Here is a 19,994-nt window from a genome sequence, read left to right as displayed (position 1 = left end):
CCAAAATCTCTGCCATGAAACAGATTGGATATAACATATCAATAGCAAGATGTGTTCCCTTTTCCTTGCTGAAGTTTCATGTTCCCTAGTTAATCTTTATTCATGATCAATAGTAGGTTGTAAAATTGGATGAAAATTGTGTTCTATGACTGTCATAGGTCTATCTTCAATCAGTCTAGTTTGCCAATACTATTGAGAAAGTTTCAGAGTCAAAAATTCATTTATAAAGTGTAAATTCTTTTTAGGATGTCAGTGATCTGCAAGTTTCCTACATTGAAGATCTGGTTCAAATTTGTCAAGTGAAAAATTATGTTTTATTTCTCACCAAGTGTGAGTGGCAACTCTCAAATATCTATACCATTTTGTTCCTAGTTGATTGCATTGCAAATTTTTGATGGACTTTCAATTGTATGGGAAAATTTGAAACTATTGATGTCTTTTGGAAAGGAATTCTAAATCCTTGATAAGTTTTAAAGTGCTATTTGAAATCTGCTGTTATAAAGAAATTGAAATGTAAAAAGTAGATCATAGTAGTGATCTCTTTATCCTCTTGAAGGGGGGTGGCGACTCTACAAAGTTTGATCAGTGGTGTGAAGGAATTCCAATCTTGCACCTGTGCTAAATTAGCATATCGAAGTTCAACATCAGCACTGGAGATATTTTGATTTTCATGCTTTTTTTTTTTTTTCATGGAAGTCAAGTGTTTAAAAAATTTTCCTCTATTCAATGATTTTCAGCACTAGAAAGAAGAGGTAGAAATTTTGTTTAATAATGGAGTCAGATCTGGAGTTAGGTCTCAGATCTGAGATTAGGTTGCCAAATTTCGAGAGTCTAGAAACTGTGAGTAATAACATTACTATGTTGAATACAATGGTTTACAAAAGAATTGTAAATCTTATAAGAATTGAGGTAGGCAGTACTCAAGGTCTAAGTGTCAAATAATGTTATTTAAGGCTTAAGTCAGTAATCAGTAAGTTGCTTTTTCATTATAGACCTGAGGAATCTTCCCTGCCAAATATTTTCCTTGATGTTCTAGTACCCGATTCAGTCGATTGGCCAACACCTATAAGGTTACAAATAATTTTTCAGACTAAAAAATTCATTGAGGAGATGGAAAGTGGTGATTATAGATTTCATGAAGTATCTCCTAATGATAATGAATGTGCTGAAAGCCAAGGTAGCAATGAATATAATGAATCCGTAGAGCAAGATTATCTATCTTTCGAGTGTGAAGAGGTGGATTCAAATGTTAATCAATCAGGTAACAACAATCAGCATGAAAAAGATGGATATAAAAGAGAAGATAAATTTTGTTACAGTACATATGAAGTTGAAGAAAGTTGTAACAATAGTAGATCCAATGATTGCCATGATAAGAAAGAATGTTGTAATAATTCTGATTTTCCAGATTGTTACACTAATGATCTTCCTATTGTAAGTTCTTCATGTTGTCCAGATCATAACCACAGCTGAGAGAAGATTTGTGAGGCAATCTTCTTGAGCTCCGATGAAATCTCAGAATTATTGGCTTGTGAGTTTGAAAAGCATGTAAGTATTTCTAAGGGTCTTCATATTTTTTGTCATGATATTTCTTCATTCAGTCAGATCAATTCCCCAAAGTTTGATGTGGAAAAAGAGGTGGAATCTGAACAATCTTTGTTAGACTTTGGAGGTGTATATAATAGAACCTCAAATGTTTTTGCACATAACGATTTGCTAGATGTAGGGAATGTTAATGAAGGGAAGGTTAAGGCTGTTTCCAATTCTTTTTATGTTGATCTTGTTGAACATTGTTTTGATGTTTCATATGGTGAAGTGGAAAATAGTGAGTGTTGTCAATCTGATTATAGATTTTCTTCATGTGTTGATAAGTCTTGTAAAGATAAGTTCAAGGTGTATTCTGATTTTCAGTTTGATGAAGAAGATGATAGTGATCAACATAGTTTAGATGATTACTTTCAGAATGAGTTTTCAATTTTGGCGACTAATCAGTTGTTTACATGTGAAGAGGTTTCAGCAAAGGATAAATATGAATCAATGAGTAACATGGTTGCAAGTAGGCAATGATCAAATGTCACATACTCTTCATTTACGAAAGAACAAGGTGAGTTGCAAGTTTTTGGTGTTTGCAACTTGGTGAATGATATAGAATATGAAGTCTTTGTGTTTCCGATCAGCGTGCATGAATCATTGTTGGATTTTGATTCTAAAACTAGTTTGTATAATTATGAGCATGCTAATTTGTTCTCTCATAATGAGCATGAAGTAAAGGGTAATTCTGGTATATGTATGCATTATTAGAATGAACGTGTGAATTCAATTTTGCCGAGTGTTTTGCTTCAAAGTGCTAATCTAATTTGTGGAATTTATGGGAAAGAGAGTTTCAGTTTGCCTCAGAAGGATGTAAATGAGAATCAAGTTTTTGACAGAGGTAAGAAGTTCTGAAACTTTTGGTGGCCCGGGGGCATCGCTTGTACATAGTTAGAGTAGTTTCCCTGCTTTCAATAAAGTTGTTCGAGAAAGTTTTTCTATTCAAGTGTGTGGTCAACTTCTCCCAAAGATCTAAAATATTTCCATGCCCACAAGGGACATGCATCCCCAAACAGAGCCACTATTGGCACTCAAAATTTCCTTCCCGATTTTGAGCACCATTGAAAAATCAAGCCCTTAAACACTTTTAAAATGCATATGTGCCTGGTTGTACTCGGCTGTCCATTTGAGACCCCTAAGCTGTTTAATACTTCTAGCAGCTTTCATTCAGCATGCCTAAGTGCCTCGTGAAGTTAAATTGAGTGTTTGAGTCATTTGGCAAAGTCCTGTTTCAAGCATTTGTCAAATTTACAATTCTGCCCAAAGTGTCAAACAGTGATAGGAGGCTATGTTTGCATTTGAATATCTCGCACCCAGAAAGGTTTTGTGACTTTCCAAATTGAGAGTATCTAATATCCATACCTAAGAACCTATTTTTTAGATTTTGAGTCATTTTGAGTCCGTTTGAATAGGTTTTGAATCCCTCAAAGTTGGTCAGTTACTGTTTTCATGCTTTTGCACTTTGCACCTAATTCTGGGAAACCCTGTTTGATGTGCAATAACTTTTGACCAGTTGACCCAACTGAGAAAATTCCTTTTGCATTATATTATAGATGTTAGAGACTTGTTATGTTCCAAGTTTTAGCTTATGAAGAATCTGTTTGGTCAATTTTCAAGCGTGATTCCAAACACAATTTATAAGTTTTAACTGGTGTCAGTAATTGCAGATTGATTGTAACCCCTGTTCGGGACGTCATATCTCCTGATCTATGATAGGTGTGATCGAATGGTTGGTTTCCCTATGTTCTATACTGAAAGTACTTTAAATGTGCCAGTTTGCAAGTTATGACGAATCCATTTGCACATTTTCCAGGTCAATTCCATTCGCAAAAAATGCTTTCTGTCAGCATGTCCAGTTTGCAAAATTCCGAGTAGCCCACTTTGACTGATCGCCATTTGCGCCCTGTTATTCATCATGAGCCTAAATCATAGATCTATAATATCCTCATGACAAAGAATGAGTGTCCCAGTTTTTGTTTTCCCATGTGCTAATTTGCCCAATTTTCAAGGTCAGTTCCCAGCCCAATTTGTTGTTTTCTGACATGTTTGCTTGCAGATAAACCTGAGAAGGAAACTTTGATGGTCAATATCTCTTGACCCTAAATTGTTCGTGAGACGAGATCTGACAGGGTGAAAGTATGTGGAGCAAAAAATCAGTGGGTCAAGTTTCAGAGCCTGTCCAGGTCAGTTTTTAAAGCCAAGCAACAAGCCTCCTAACATAGATTTCATAGTGGTGCGAAATTGATTTAAAAGGAGTTTTAATGATCAATCAGTAGTCAAAGTGGATTCCAGTCAATTTAAGAAGTTTGATAGATCAATTTGAATTGTCAGTTGTTTAGAAACGAAATTTTTTTAGCTGGACCCACTTTGGGGTCTGACTGATTCTGTCAAATTGTTAGAGAAATGCCTCAATTTTCAGAATGATGAAGTGAATTTGCTACCACAAGGTCTAAAGTTCTTTACAACATGGTCATATTTGGTTGATAAATAGAACTCTACCACAAACCATGAGGGTGTTCGGGGAGGTGAGCATGAAGCACGACATCAAGGAAAAAATGATTGCTTTTCTTCTATACAAGGTTACATATTATTTGGACAAGATTTTTCTTGAAATAATGCCTTTCATTTTCCTGAAGGAAAGGGGTCTTGTATGTGTGAAAATGATAAATATAATAACGATGGGAAGCTGTCACTTTCAAGTGTCTACCTTGTGAGGTTTTGGCTAGTCTTGTGCATTCTGATGAAGAAGGCAAAGATGCCCACACCAAGCTGGGAATCAATGAGGAATTTGCATGTATAAATTAAAAGACCCTGCAAAATAAAAAGGAGTGCAAGAATGGAAAAGGGCAATCTATAAAGAGTGAAGCCACTAAAAGCAAAAAGTAGCAGCCATGCATTATCAGCAAGGTACCTACAAGCGAGTAAAGAGCGCTCACACTAAATCAAAGGAGCTCAATGCATGAACAAGACACCATGAGCTTACAAGGAACCCACAGTATGAAGAATAGAGGCATGAAGAAAGAGGCACAATGTCTCAGCAAATGGAAGTTCTCACCAACAAATTCTAAAGCCGCAGCCTAATAGGACATCACAATAGTAAAAGAAGACCTCGTATCAATCAAAGCTCCAACGTGCAAAGAGAACAGATCACGTAGCCTACAAAGAATAAAGAAAGAAAACAACATATGCAGTCAAAGCCAAGTCTTATGCCCATGATGGCAAGTGAAGTTAGAAGGCATCTTAATTTGAAAGCATCCGGCTGAGATAAAAGAGAATATCAATAAAAGAAAGAGCTCATGCTAGGACGCCATGAGAGAGAAAAAGTATCCACATAGAGGCAGACACCATCAAAGAAGTCGCAGCTCATCCAAATGATTCCCATGTGATCAAAGGGAATCATCTGATGGAGAAAGGCTCACAGTGTGAGCAAGGAGGATTATACTAAAAAGAACCCACACGCCTTGAAAATGGAGTGTCCAAGCAATACAGAGAAGCTGATAACCCAACAGACTAGTGCTCACACATGTAAAAAGAATAGCACCAGTTAGTAGCAGGGCACATAAGGAATGCCAACAGCTCTGTAGTAAGGGAAGAACCCTTCAGACAATAATGAAGAAATATTCTCGTATGTCAAAGGGAAGTCGCAGGCACTTAAATAATAGCAAGCCGCCAAATTCAAAGAGAGAAGCCGCTAACCAGTGAGGAGGGTAATCCCAGGAGGAGTTTTAAAAAAACTCTTAATCCCACATTGGGGAGGGAAAATCTTTTCCTAGTTTTAAATACGTCAACAAGCAATAAAGGTTGTGTCTAAAAGACACGCACACTTTTGAAGTAAAAGCATTAGTTCATTACGTAAAACCTATGCACATGGATGCTGACAAAGCACAATTTTGAAGGCAAATGAAATTAAAATTGATGATGTCAGCACAATCAAAAATCCAAAAATCTGGCACCTCGCTACTTTGCCAGCCAAAAAATCTTGGCAACTCCGGCTAGCGAGATAGCGAGGTCGCCGAAAATTTTCCAAAATCTGGCAAGAGTTAGAATGCCAAGTGGGTCCTGCCCAGAGACAATAGCTAATCGGATGGTGACAAGTGGTGGTGATAGAGTGACTAGATTATGATGTGGTGAGCAACTGTCAGGAGTGCACCAGATTGCGCCACGTGGCAGATCTGACAGTTCTCGTTAACTTGCCAAGCAGAAGATGCATGAGGTTTAGCATGGTGAAGTAGCAAGAAGATGACATGTGGCACTTCTTAGGTCTGAACCAATCAAGAGATGACACATGGAAGATGATGCAGATTAGGTGTCCAATCAAATTGTGCCGCGTGGCATTGGTCAAACCTAGAGTTGACTCAAATTTGGAAGGGCTAGGAAAAATAAAATGATTTTAAAATTTTCATTTTAAAATTATTTTGCCAACAAACTGACGTGACATGCAGGGTCTTTTAAATTGAAATTTTTATTTCCTAAAGTTTAAAATTTAAACTTTTTGAAATTATTTTAAATACAGACCTGAACAATCTTAATCAGAGGAGTGTTTTTCAAATCAAGATTCTGGGCATTTTTGGAAGGCAAAGTATGCCTTATCATATACCGTCAGAATCGTGAAAGTCTGAATTTTTTGATTTTGAGATTAGTTTTTACACAAGTATCAGTCAGTTTGAGCTACACGAGGTTTTCCATCAGGTACCAGAATCGCAACTATATTCAAACCAGGAAGTTCAGTTTTGATTTTTTGTCATGATAATGACCTAGATATGGATTAAAGATGGTAAAAATGCAATTGGAGTTGAATTGGTCACATTAAAATCAGTAAAAACTTACAATTTCACCAGAATTGCATAAGGTTTCAGATATATTAGATGCATAAAAGGTTTTCATCATTTGAACAAAGATATTTTCCAATCAGTTAGAGTGTAGTAATGAAACAAAAAATTAGATCAGATGGGTAAAAGATGAAAGAGGTTTTCAGTTGCACAAGATGGGATTCCAAGTGGACACTTGTCATCTTCAGTTTCAATCTGGGAATTCATCTATCCTATATTATTCTTTCTTTTTTCCATTTGAGAGGTTCCAGTTTCTTGGAAGAAAAAGTTCATTGTTGTGATACCATTAGGGATTCTAGTTTTTGCACTGTGAGACCATTGCTTCCAGTATTTTGATATGTTTCCATGACTGTGACACCATTTTCTTTAGCAGAACTCTCATGTGAACAGCATTGTAGAGATAATATAGATAGTTCTAAGATATTAGGTTGTTTCATGTTTTAATTTTATGCATCTGAATGTATAGTTTCAAGGAAATGAATACATATGAGAAAAAATTTCACTAGTTTTGTTCTGGTTCTTGTCTCCTATCTCAGCAATCTGTCAGTCTTATGTGGTTTTGGAACAAAGATTTGAGACCCATTTGCATCCCTTTCAGGTTGTATGTTTGATGTATTTTTCTGTTGGACCAAAGGGCCGAGTAAATGCTCGATATGTTTAAACAAGGTTACTGGTTGTTTGAGAAGGATATTTTGTGAGAATGAGACCTGAATTAACACTGATGTCTGAATCACAAGGTGGTTGGATAGATCTAATGTCTGGGTATATGAGATACATCCTGATGTCAGAGATGTATGTTTTGAATTCATGGAATTTCCCAATGGATTAGGCACTGATCAGTTATAGGATCATTGATTATACTATTGCATATTTGAGGTTTTGTTGAATCAGCATCTTTAATCAAATGAATTTCCCTTTCATGTTGAAGAGCTATAAACAGAATGCCCTCACTCAGCTTATGAATTTCATTGTTTTGCATCTAGCTACTACAAATATATGTTATTTCATAAGTTATCAGGATAAATAAGGGTTTCATCTACTTCATATTAGATTCAATGTATGCTTTGACAACTGGTACCATGTAAGGAATCTATAGGTTCACCCGCCTAGGTTTTGCAGAGCCTGAAGTGCAGAAGGAGTATAACCTTATAGTTGTCCTGGTGTCTGAATGGATGTGTTGATAATGGGAGTTAGCTGCCCCTAGATGCATCTTGTTCTCATCAGGGTAATTGGGAATGGGTAACATTTTCAAACACCAATAGGCATAACATTGGAATCTTCATTATGATGACGTACTTTAACCAATGAAGAAACACCTTCCCAAGTTAACGAGTGACCATTTTGTTGAGATTTCTCAATCTATATTGGTATCCAATCAAGATTTTTTTCAATATACAAATATAGTGCATCATCTAATCACCCAAAAATGTCATTTAGACTACGAGGCTCCTTTCCTAGTATTTTTGTATAATTTATCAATTACTTATTCATGATCAAATCCTCATTTTATAATTTCTTCGATTATAACCTATGGTTTAACCACTATATCCTAAGTTCCTATTTAAGTAAAAAAAATTCTCCCTTTTATTTAAATAAAATCCCCATGGTGGGCACCAAAAATCTACACACAAAAGAGTGCACTTCTATAAGTCCTTCTATCCAAGGGCTCTCATGGATTGAGAAGCTTGAATGTCAACCTAGAGCTCCCTAATAATGATGTGAAAAGGGTAAAAATTAAGTATTTGTGCTCTCAAGTGAGCTTCAAAATGCATCCCCTTTCAAGGTGCACTATGAAATTGGAGATTCAAGAACAAGAAAGAGTGAAAATATCTAGGAATCAAATATGTTATGCAATGCAAATGAAACTAAACTAAGAGAATGAGAAATGCAAGATTAACTAGCAAGAATAAAGTGTTATAATTCCCTATTTAAGCTAGGTGTACCATTCTAATGCATGAAAAAAATTTATGCTAATGCTACTATACTACTATTCAAAATTTCTAGAAAGGGGGATAATAGTCTAGATGAGCATTTTTTAGTGATTATAGATCTCATAGATTCAGAAGCTTGAATGTCAACCTAGAGATCCCTAGTCATGGTGTGCAAAGGGTGAAAATAGAGTATTTGTGGCTCTCGAATGAGCTTTCATATGCAGCCCCTTGCAAGGTTCACCATGAAATGAGAGGTTCAAGAACAAGATAAAAGATACAAGTGTTCAATAATATATATGAGAATGCAATGCACAATAATAACTAAGGTAAATGAGGATGTAGAAAACAAGCTAAATTACAATCCCCTATTAAAGAGGATAATATTCTAGATGACCATTTTTGGGTGATTATAGATCTCATAGATTCAAAAGCTTGAATGTCAACCTAGAGCTCCCTAGTCATGGCATGGAAAGGGTGCAAACAAAGTATTTCTGGCTCTCAAATGAGCTTGCATATGCAGCCCCTAACAAGGTTCACCATGAAATGAGAGGTTCAAGAATAAAATAAAAGATACAAGTGTTAAATAATATATATGAGAGTTCAATGCACAATGATAACTAAGCTAAATGAGGATGTAGACAACAAGCTAAAACTAACAAATGAAGTATTACAATTCTCTAATTAAGCCAAGTGTTCTTAGGAAAATTCATGAAAGAGAAAATAAACTAATGCTAACATGAGATTAAGATATAATGATATGAAACTAGGGATGGGAGGATGCAAAAAAATTTCTCAAGTTCCAAATAGTACATATGATTCCTATAGCATAATGTTAGTACAAGATGAATGATTGTGAGATGAGGAGAGAGCTCCCCCTTTTAAAAAGTAATGGATGGTGGAGATAATGAGTCAAGTGATATATAATAAAGTGTGGAGGATGAAATGGAGTGATCCATGTGCACAAGAATTCTCACCAATTGTAATTGAGATTCGACTTTTGTGGCCCATGTGAGACAAGAAAATTTTCCTTATATTTTTTAAGTGGGGATAATACTTTATGTGTACACAACTTAGGATAAGTGAGGAATGGGGTATTTTATTTAATTAAAGAGGGACAAGTTATTTTTAATTCAATAATGGCTTAGGATATAGTGGCCAAACTATAAGATAAAATCAAATTAATTAATTTTTGAGGATTTGATTTAAACAAGTGATTTAATAAAATTAGCAAAAATGTTGAGAAGGGGGCTAATAGTCTAAATGTCCATTTTTGGGTGATTAAATTTTCTCCTCTTTGAAAAATGTGTGATTAATATGGGAATACATTACATAAAATAATGAAGAAGCCAAGCAAATAGTAGATAGAAAGATTCAAATCTAAAGAATGAAGAGTGGAGAGAGATAGTGAATCCTAAATGCATGGACTATTAGTTGCAATACTAAACACTAGGGGAGAGAGAGAGAGTAGATATATAAAAGAGAAAATTGAATGGTCAAGAATATGCTCCTAAGAAATAGATAGCCATAGGAGAAAATAAGTTTCAAGAGATATACCTTTGATACAAAGATCTAGAAGAAATAAATGATCTTTCTTACCTTCATCTCAGTACGTGCATAATAGAAATGAAGTTTAGAATTGAGAAAAGGTTAGAGGAAAGAATGGAATCATCGCATGAGATTCTCTTAAGATCTCAATATGTACATGAATCATCTTCTTCAATATCATATCCTTCCTCTTCTTCTAAGTCTACACACTCTATCTCTCAAAGATATCAATTAACTTCAATTATTGGAGCCTATGCTAAGATTTCATGATAAACCTATCTTTGATTAAGATATTGATGCATCCTATGCATGTTATGAAGAAAAATAAGATCCTAGACATACTCTTGAGATAAATTTTACTCCCTCAAAAGATACTTATGACACCATCTTACAAATAATTCTTGATAATGAGATCATCACATTACCAGAAAACTCTAGACCTTATGAACCTAAAATTAAACCTCCATGGTGGATAAATGATCACTTTTTTAATTCTCATAGAAAAAAAGGTCATAGAACCAAATATTTCATAGATATGAAGCATAAGGTCTAATATTTTATTGATGACAAGGTAGTTGGAACTAAGAACTCTAATGACTCATGTGATGAGAACACTTCTCTTGAGCAAGACCATATTAATGAACACATGTCTAGTAATGGTCTTCTTGAGACCTTCACTTCTTCCAACATGCATGAACATCCTAAATATTCAAATATTTTCAACATACCTCCATCAAAAAAAGATCCTAATTCTTTCCACATTGACTATGCATACCCTCAAGGGCTACCTTTGAAAAAAACTAAAGCTAATCTACGATTGGCTAAAAACCTTTTCTATGCTATTAAGACTAAAGATCCCAAAACTTCATTTGCTACTATGCCTACTTCAATAACTACTCCATTACCTCCTCATTCTTCATTATCCTAAGATGTAATGCCATGTCAAGAGGATTACAAAAAATCTAAAGATATAAATGTCAAGAAAGATTAAGATCAAGCACCCTTTCATCTCCTTCAAGATGTCACTCTCCCATATACTATATCTTACCCAACTCCTAAGTATGATGAAGAAATCACTTCAACTATTTCCATTGAGCTTACCAAAAATCATGAGAAAAGTTTAATGCCTATCCTATCTAAAGAAACATCTCAAAATCAAAGTGTCCCCTTGTGTTCTACTTCTCCATATCCACTTCAAAATTATACTCAAGCCTCAAATGCTCCTATCAAAGGTATTGCTCTTATCAAACCTACTCATGAGTCTATTTATGCCCTTGGCCATGTTTCTCACTCTAATGATGTTGATATCCATATTCATTACCCCTTTGCATCTCCTAAATCTATCCTTTATCCTTATCCATCAAAACTAAAACCTTCAAACCTTCCTTCCATATTGGGTCCTTATGTTCCTTCATCCCTTATATTTTACTATTATCTCTCCCATTATACCTCAAGATAAAAAACAAGATGCTCATCCTTGATGAATTTCTACCCATCTATCCATATAAACTATTTGTATCAGCCTTATTCTTCCATAAATCTCAAGTATTTTGGAAGCAATTTGGATGATCAGATTAAGAATAAACACAAGAATCCATTTAAAAATGAAGATCACTATGTCCTATCTAATCAACATGTGAATACAAAGAAAGAAAAATTATACAAGAGACCACAAAGATCCACTACCCAAAGAGCTAAATCAAATTAAATATTGGTTCCTAAACCCATTATTGAAGATTTTGTTTATAAAATATCCAAAGGAAAAGAAAATCAAAATCTATATGAATTCACAAGTCTCTCTTATAAGACTTGAATCTTGAATCAAATTTGACATTTAATCATCCAAAGGCTACCACTCTATCTCTTTCCAAATGTCTTCCTCAAAAGCTTTCAAATTCTTTCACTCCATCTTCCTCCAAGATTAATTTTATATCTCATATATCTAAACCTCATGCTATTTCATGCTTGATTCCTTGGTGATTCCACCACCCTTCAATGTGTGTTTTGATGTTGATCTTGCCCACTTTTTCACCTACCTTTATAAAATGTTTTCAAGCCCACACTTACCTACTATCCATAATTCTTCTAGCTTTCAATGCCATAATTTTTGTCCTCCATATAACCTTATTGTCATCTCCCTTCCATCACCCCATAAGCATCTTTAAGAATACCCTTCTATGGTCTTGGATTATCATGAATTATCATTTCAATAGGATCACTATTCAATTTGAAAAATCTTGACTTCTTTCAAAAAAATTGAAAATGAAAAAAGAAAATTGCCTTGGCAAAATCTTGGTGATAGGCACCTTGGTAGAAAAAGTATAGAGAAATAGATTCATCATATGGTAATAACCACTTATTATGGCACCTTTGATAATTACCTATTGGTAATATGTTAAGTTAGATATCTTAAGAGTTGTAATTTATGGAAACATGTATTCATCATTTCATTTATGCATTTAGAGTTAGAAAATTGTCTAAGTGTTAGACAATTTGTAGTAGTATAAAGATAGATGATATGTGTACATATGAATCATTGAGAGTTAGCTTATACGTAGTTGAAAAAAACTCTATGACAATGTAATGATGTTGTGTTCCCATGCATAGATGTGTATGAATAGAATGATGCATGTTATGATTGAAATACAAATACGAGTATTTGACAAAGTGGAATAGAGCATAGCAGAGAATTGAGTTGTATGACTTAAGGAATTATTTTGGTAACAAAATAATTACAAAGTCTTTATGAGCTGACTTTTTGGATGTTATTACATAACTTATTTTATATTATCTTAAGCATGTGAGGACATGAAGATCGACTAAGCAGAGATTTACTAATATACAAGGTATAAGTCAAGATCTTATCTTAAAAAGATAAGTGTGCAACATATGTGTGATCAATGAGATATTTGTGATTGATGTGAAGTCAATGAGATGATATGTAAACTATGTGATGAAATATTTGATGTATTATTAGAGCAAGTGTGAATTAAAATTGTGAGAAAGTATTATATGTATACATATTCTTGTGAAGAACATTATTGTATAAATGCATATTAGGGTAGTGGACTCTTCTTACATACATTGTATTTGGTCTGCCAACTCTAATAGGGTTGAGGATTCTAACAAGGACTCGAGACACTATATGTACTTCATAGACTCCTAATAGGGTCGATATCATTAACATGATTCTTTTTTTTAGTGAATTATCTAGTGGGTATCATCCTCACTGGGGTTTTCCCTTGGCCAAGGTTTCCCTAATTAACAAATAATGATGTTATGAGTTCTCTATGTGCATCTCTATATTTACTATTTAGAATTGTTTGTTTACTTTCATATGTAAGTTATAAAGTAATTAACAATATTCAATTGTGGGAAAAAATTTGTAGAATACTGGTTGACCCCCCCACCATTAGTATTATCTATTTCTAACAATTTCTATCAGAGCATAATTACTCTAAAGAAGTTTAACAACTAGAGTTAAGATCCCTATAGATATTTAACAATTGAAGAAAAATCTTGAAGAAGCTTTTGAATAGATTGGCCTTCTTATACAAGAAAGAGATAACCTGAAAGATAGATATGAAAATGTAAAAGTATACATTGTCAAACTAAAAGACAAGATTGATGGTTTGAAATCTAGCAAGGAATCAATTGTGCAAACTGGTGACAATGATGAAGTAGGAAATCTCAAGAAAGAAAATGAGATCTTGAAACATGAATTGAAAATTGTTGAACTTAAGTTGAGTCTTAAGAAAGATGGTAGTAAAAATGAACCTAAACTGAAAATTGAGAATGTAAAACTTAGATCCTAGTTGAATTAAGTAACATCTGAATTAGATACTATCAAGATTGAGCATACAAAATTTGAAAAGTATAATCTCATTATGAAAGGAGAATTGACAAAAGCTAAGCAACAGTTAGAGAAACTTTATTCCAATAGTGAGAAGATTGATGAATAGATATTTCACCAGTGACCTTCTTATGATAAGATAGGACTTGGATATCTTAGTAGAGAGAAATCATCCAAGAAGGTTGAAATCAAAAGAGAACCAGATCCAGTTATTGATTCCCCTAAATAATATAATATGAGTAAGGTAGAATCAAGTACAACTACTAAAGTATCAAAAGAGATTGAATTAGTTAATTTGTTTGCAAAACATGATGAACTAAAGAAAACATAGCAAGTTAATGAACCTAAGAAAAATGAACCACCGAAGGAAGTAAGACATGAATTCAGAGGTAGATGTTTCATATGCAACAAAATTGGTCATATGAAAAGAGATTGCATAGGTAAGTTTTTTAAACATATTACTAATTTCTATTGTTGTGTTTGTCATGGTTATGGACATAAAGTAGTATATTGTAAGAAACCTAAGTTTGATGGTAAGAATGCAAATAGTAGAATGTTTAGGAACACTAACCCTATAAGTAATGAAAGAGGGAGATCACAAAGAAGATCCAATGATGGAGAGACATAATGGAGAAAAGAACTAGTTTGTGTGTTATAAGTGTAACAAACGTAGACACATTGCAAGAAATTACATAGAACCCAAAAGTTAGAATGGAACCAATTAGAGAAGAAATGCACCTATATGTCAATTATGTAATAAATTTAGACACATAACAAGATATTGCATAATGGATAGAAGAAATTTCAATAGGAATCCTAACTACAAAAGGAACAACAACATAAATGATAGAAGGAATGGAAATGACAATGAAAATAGTCAGAAAGAAGTAGTCAAGGAACATGTTGATGAATTCAAAGATGCATTTGTGATAGCTACAGATCCAAAAAGCTCTTATATAGTTTTGGAGGAACAATATTTTGATGCACGTAATGAGACATTGAAGTCATGGATTGTTTGTGACTCTTCCCACCTAAATTAAGAAATTTTAGAAGAGACAAAATGTTAGTTGGTTAGAATTGATGTGAGAGAGAAAATTGGAAGTTGTGTAGTTAATAGGAGGTAGTTGACATAGATAGGAAGCTATGGTCAAGTGTGTAAGTCTAGATTTGATTGCAGTAAGCAAGAATTTAGAAAACAAGCTTACTGGTAAATAGAGACAATATTTGAATTTTTTGTAGATACACATTTAATGCTTAGTGTGAATTGAAATGATTTAAGGTTTGTGAACAAGATTGTGTGTATCATTTGTTCATGTGAAGTGTTTTGAGAAAATTGAAGAGCAATTTGGTAGGAAAGTAAAATGTATTCACAATTTATAATGTGAGTGAAAGGCCATGGTATGTATTCAAGAGACATCCATTTGTTTCACTTATGGATGACTCATTAGGGGTATTTTCACAAATTCTAGAGAATGTGCTTCATGTTGAAGACATTAGAAGCTATATATTGGAAAATTGAGAGCATAGGTGATAAAGATATACCTATCATTGAAATGTAAGTATGTATACCTGAGTGAGTTTAATTTGGTAAAGTATTTGTTTTATACAAAGTTTGAAAAAAATGATTGGGCCTGAATCATTCTAAGTAGGGTACATGATGATATGTTCTAGTTAGGTGATGTGCAAGTTGAAATTGATAATGACCTAATTCACAAGTTCATGGGATTGAGTAAAGGGGAATGCAATCCTATAAATTAGAAGAATGTAAGTAAGATTGTTGAGACAAACCTTAAAACAAGATTTGATGGAAGGAATATGAAGGTAGATCCAATTCAAGACAAAGGAGTGAAATTGTTGAGTAAGATATTAGGGTACAAGTTTAACCATGGCTCAAGAGTTAACTTAGTACTAGTTGGATTTTTACATTCAGCTTATGTAACGGAAATTCAAGGAAGAAAAGTAAAATTATGTGAGATTATTAGATTGCAATTGTTAGATAACATTTCAAAAGTAAAGAAGAAAAAGAGTGTAGTCTTTAGATTTGAGTCCTTATCGATTCATTTGTTCTTTTATGCAACAAGGAAGTTCCCAAGAGTAAAAATGGGATAGTATTGAGTGCACAATGAAATTGGTGACTCAATGCTATAGATCAAATCTAGAGAATGTTAGAGATGATGACATTGATAGAATGATGAAGATTTTCCAAACTGAAATTGAATAGAGGTACAAAACACCTCCCTCCATGGTAGACAAGTACAAGGATGATTTATGATTCATGATGGAGACAAGCTACACATGTATGGAAGTTTTAGAGCCAAGAGTTAGATTCATAGAGCCCATGGGATATGAGATAAGCACAAGACTTATAGAAGTGTATGCACAAATCATAATTCAATCTAAGAGGGACACAAAATGCCCTAGATGGGGAACTTATGATGAGCAAATCAGAATAGTTCATTCTAAATTACACAACAAGGAAAGGAAGAAGAAAGTGGAGAAAGTAATTGATTCCATTTTTAAGGAATTAGGTATGATCCAAGAAGAGTTTAATGAGGTAAGAGGAATTGCACTAGAGATGAAGAAAAGTGGGAAATCTAAAGTGCAAGCAACAACTCCTATTGTTATTGTAGGACCTTCAAAAGGTGTAGCCATTGCACAACCATGAGCATAGGAACCATTGCACCATGTGCAAAAATTGCACAAATACAACTAATAAAGACAAGAATTTAATAACATAGGAGGAAGCATAGGTGGAAATACCTGTTGCATAGAGGAAATCAAAGAGATTGGTGAAGGTTGCACAAGAACTTGCACCATACACCAAGAAAATTGTAAAGCAAACCACCAATGGACCCAAAAAGAGAAGGAAGACACTAAAAGTCAGTGATTCTAAAGAATCCAAGGATGAAGCTGAAGATAAGCTAGTGGAACAAGAAGCACAAGAAGGCAGAGCTCCAATAGGCAAGAAATTATGGAAACCAAAGGTAGAAAACCTTAACATGAAAATTATTAATGATGACAAATTGGTACAGTTGAAAAAGTATTAAAGTTTGTACAATAATATGGATATGGGGTAGTTAGAGAATTCCATAGTAAGAAACATGATATTATAGAATAAGAGGTTTGACAGTATATAGAATAAGATTCTAAAAGATCTACTTAATAGAAGGGAATTGAGTTGTATGACTTTTTGGATGTTATTCCATAAGTTTTTTTATATTATGTCAAGCATGTGAGGATATGTAGGTTGACTAAGCAGAGATTTAATAATATACAATGTATAAGTAAATATCTTATCTTGTGAAGACAAGTGTGTGATATTTGTGTGATCTTTGTGATATTTCTGATTGATGTGAAGTTTATGAGATGATATGAAAAATGTGTGATGCAAGATCTAATGTATGATCAAAGCAAGGGAAAATTATAGTAGTGAGAAAGTATTGTATGTATACCTATTCTTGAGAAGAACTTTATTGTATAAATACATATCGGGGTAGTGGGTTCTTCTTGCATATATTGTATTTGATAAAGTAACTCCTAATAGGGTTGAGGCTTCTAACAAGGACTCAAGACACTATATGTACATCATAGAATCCTAACAAGGTCAATATCCTTAATTGGATTATTTTATTTAGTGGATCATCTAGTGGGTATCATCCCTACAGGGGTTTTCCCTTGGCTAGGGTTTCCCTAGTTAACAAATAATGGTGTTATGACTTCTCTATGTGCATGAATATATTTATTGTTTAGCATTGTTGGTTTAATTTCATATGTAGATTAAAAAGTAATTTAACAATATTCAATTCTATGAAAAAGTTTGTAGAATACTAATTCACCCCCCTTCTTAGTATTATCTATTTCTAATAGTACCATGATGAAAACCTAGCAATGAGGCCTCATGCATAATTCATCCATCCATTCCATCTTTCCTCTTTGATCTTGATAATGTTGAGCTATCCTTGTGTATTGGCTATATTATCCATCAAGTTCCCTATTGTACTTGTCCATTCACTCATAACCTTCAATCTAGTTGTAGTCTTATTTATCTATCCTATCACTATCCTATTCATTCAACTCCTTGTTCTTGACCATAAAAATAGAAATATGGTTCTTATAAGTTACTTTACATATCCACTCTTTTATGGTATACATTTTGATGGCATCATGCCATTATCCCATATGCTATCTTGCTTATTAGCTTCCATTTCTTATTCTATTTAATACTTTTCTTGTTGGCTTTCACTACTTATCCTATATTCTATCTCATTTATTGTCTTTAATTACTTATCCTATATGTTATTTCCTTTCTTTTCTTTCATTTCTTATCCAAAGCATGCTTAATTTGGCTATTTTACCCTATCCCTAGCTTGGGTACTCTTGAGGATTCAATCATTAAGGATAACTCTCACTCACTCGATATTCATCTTTATCCATCAATTATTGCATATCCATCTTATCTACCTTTCTAATCCATCATTTCCTATACCTTATTAGCCACTAGAATGAAATGATGTGATCTTTCTTAAGAGCTAGTTAATCCTATCAAGTGGTTATAACCTAAAAATAGGCTCTACTTGATACCCTCACACCTATGTCTATCAGTCTTGGTTTAAGCTCATTCTCTTCATTTTTTCTTTTCCTTTCCTAGCTCCAAATTGGCTCTAGTATAGATCTAGGGGGCACAAACTACTTATCTTATCAAGGTCTCTTTTTGCATAGGTGTTTCTTTGGAAACTTTCTCAATAGTGTTTTTCAACACTTCCCTTGACATCAAGTATTTCTAAATACTTGTTAGATACTTTTTCTATAGTCTAGGATGTCATGATACTTCTCATTGGAAGACTTGAGTGTTCCACACATTCACTTAAACTAAAACTATCTTAGACTTGTTTTCTTATTTTGTTTGGGTATTGTCTCTAATGATTTCTTTGCCAAGTGTTCCTCCATAATAGACTCTCAAGGATGTCATGAACTAGAGGACTAGGGGCATGAGGTATGTTTTCTTTGATATCTTCCTATGGGTATATCTTGTTGATATTAGGTGTCTTGGGTGTCTTTCTTGTCTCACTTAACACATAGGGTTTGTAATGTATCATCACTATTTGTTCTACAAGTGCATGCTTATGGCCATCTTGACATTTTATGTCTTGATGCAAGCATAATTGTTCTACACTAAACTAAGGTAATCTAACTACACCATCATGTTGATCTTTATGTCTTTGATGCATAGGTTAGATTACAGCATTTCAATTTGATAAAGATCATATTCATATCCTTGCAGTTTATGCTAGTGATTATTGTATAGTTTTTTGATGTCCCTATAAAAGATGAATGATTAAAAATAGGGCTTACTTATGCATCCCTTGCAATTTCACCTCTTCATACTAGTTTTCATCTTAGGACTCATTCTAGTTTAGCTTTTTCATTTTACATGTTGAGAGATCTCTCTCTTTACAAACATGTAAATTAAAAAAATTCATCTTCTCTTGCTTTTTCATTCCCATATCTTCTCATCTGGTCTTGGATTTTTCTTGCCTCTTTTCTATCCTATCATCACATCTATATACTCTTTTGGACCCTTTATATAGAATTTTGACTTCATTTTTTAAATTCTTTGATTTTTGTGAAAAATTGTACCCCTACTTAATTTTGGCATCCTAGATCTAGTGTTGGGATCAAAATAAAAATCCAAGTTCTTCTTGATGGTCAAAATTTCCTTTTAAAATTCTTGACCCTTTGGAGGCTTAATCCTTGAATCTTGTTTAGGTATTCATCAATCCTTAATTTCTTCATCATTTTTGTTCTCTTCCACTCCTCTTTCTCATTCCATTTCATCTTCCTTCATGCTTTGACCTAGTTCTCACAAATTATCTTCTTGGTCAAAATCTATTAAACTAAGGCATATTTTTATTGCTTAGTGGTCATTATTTGGTCTTAATCACTTATCAATCATTGTGGACCTTTCTTTATCTTGATTTGATCTAGATCCTACTCATTTATGCATCCTCTCTTCCTCATTTAGATTTTTTTATCTTGAGGAGACATAAATATTCTATCATTTCTTACTTTCTTTGCCTACTTGGATTGGCATATTAGTGCTTGTCTCAAGTATTGGTATTTTTTATTGTTGGGAGGTCATTTTACACGAGGTCAATGGTAGGAATCCATTGTGCAATTCCTCTCTTGAAAAGCTAATCTTTTGGGATCAACTCCAAGGTTCAGTATTTGTCTTGCGACATACCAAAA

Source organism: Cupressus sempervirens, chromosome 11 (genome assembly GCF_028749045.1).
Source record: "Cupressus sempervirens isolate cs-2001-9-10 chromosome 11, ASM2874904v1, whole genome shotgun sequence".
Classification (NCBI taxonomy): Eukaryota; Viridiplantae; Streptophyta; class Pinopsida; order Cupressales; family Cupressaceae; genus Cupressus; species Cupressus sempervirens.
This window is presented reverse-complemented; position numbering follows the sequence as displayed.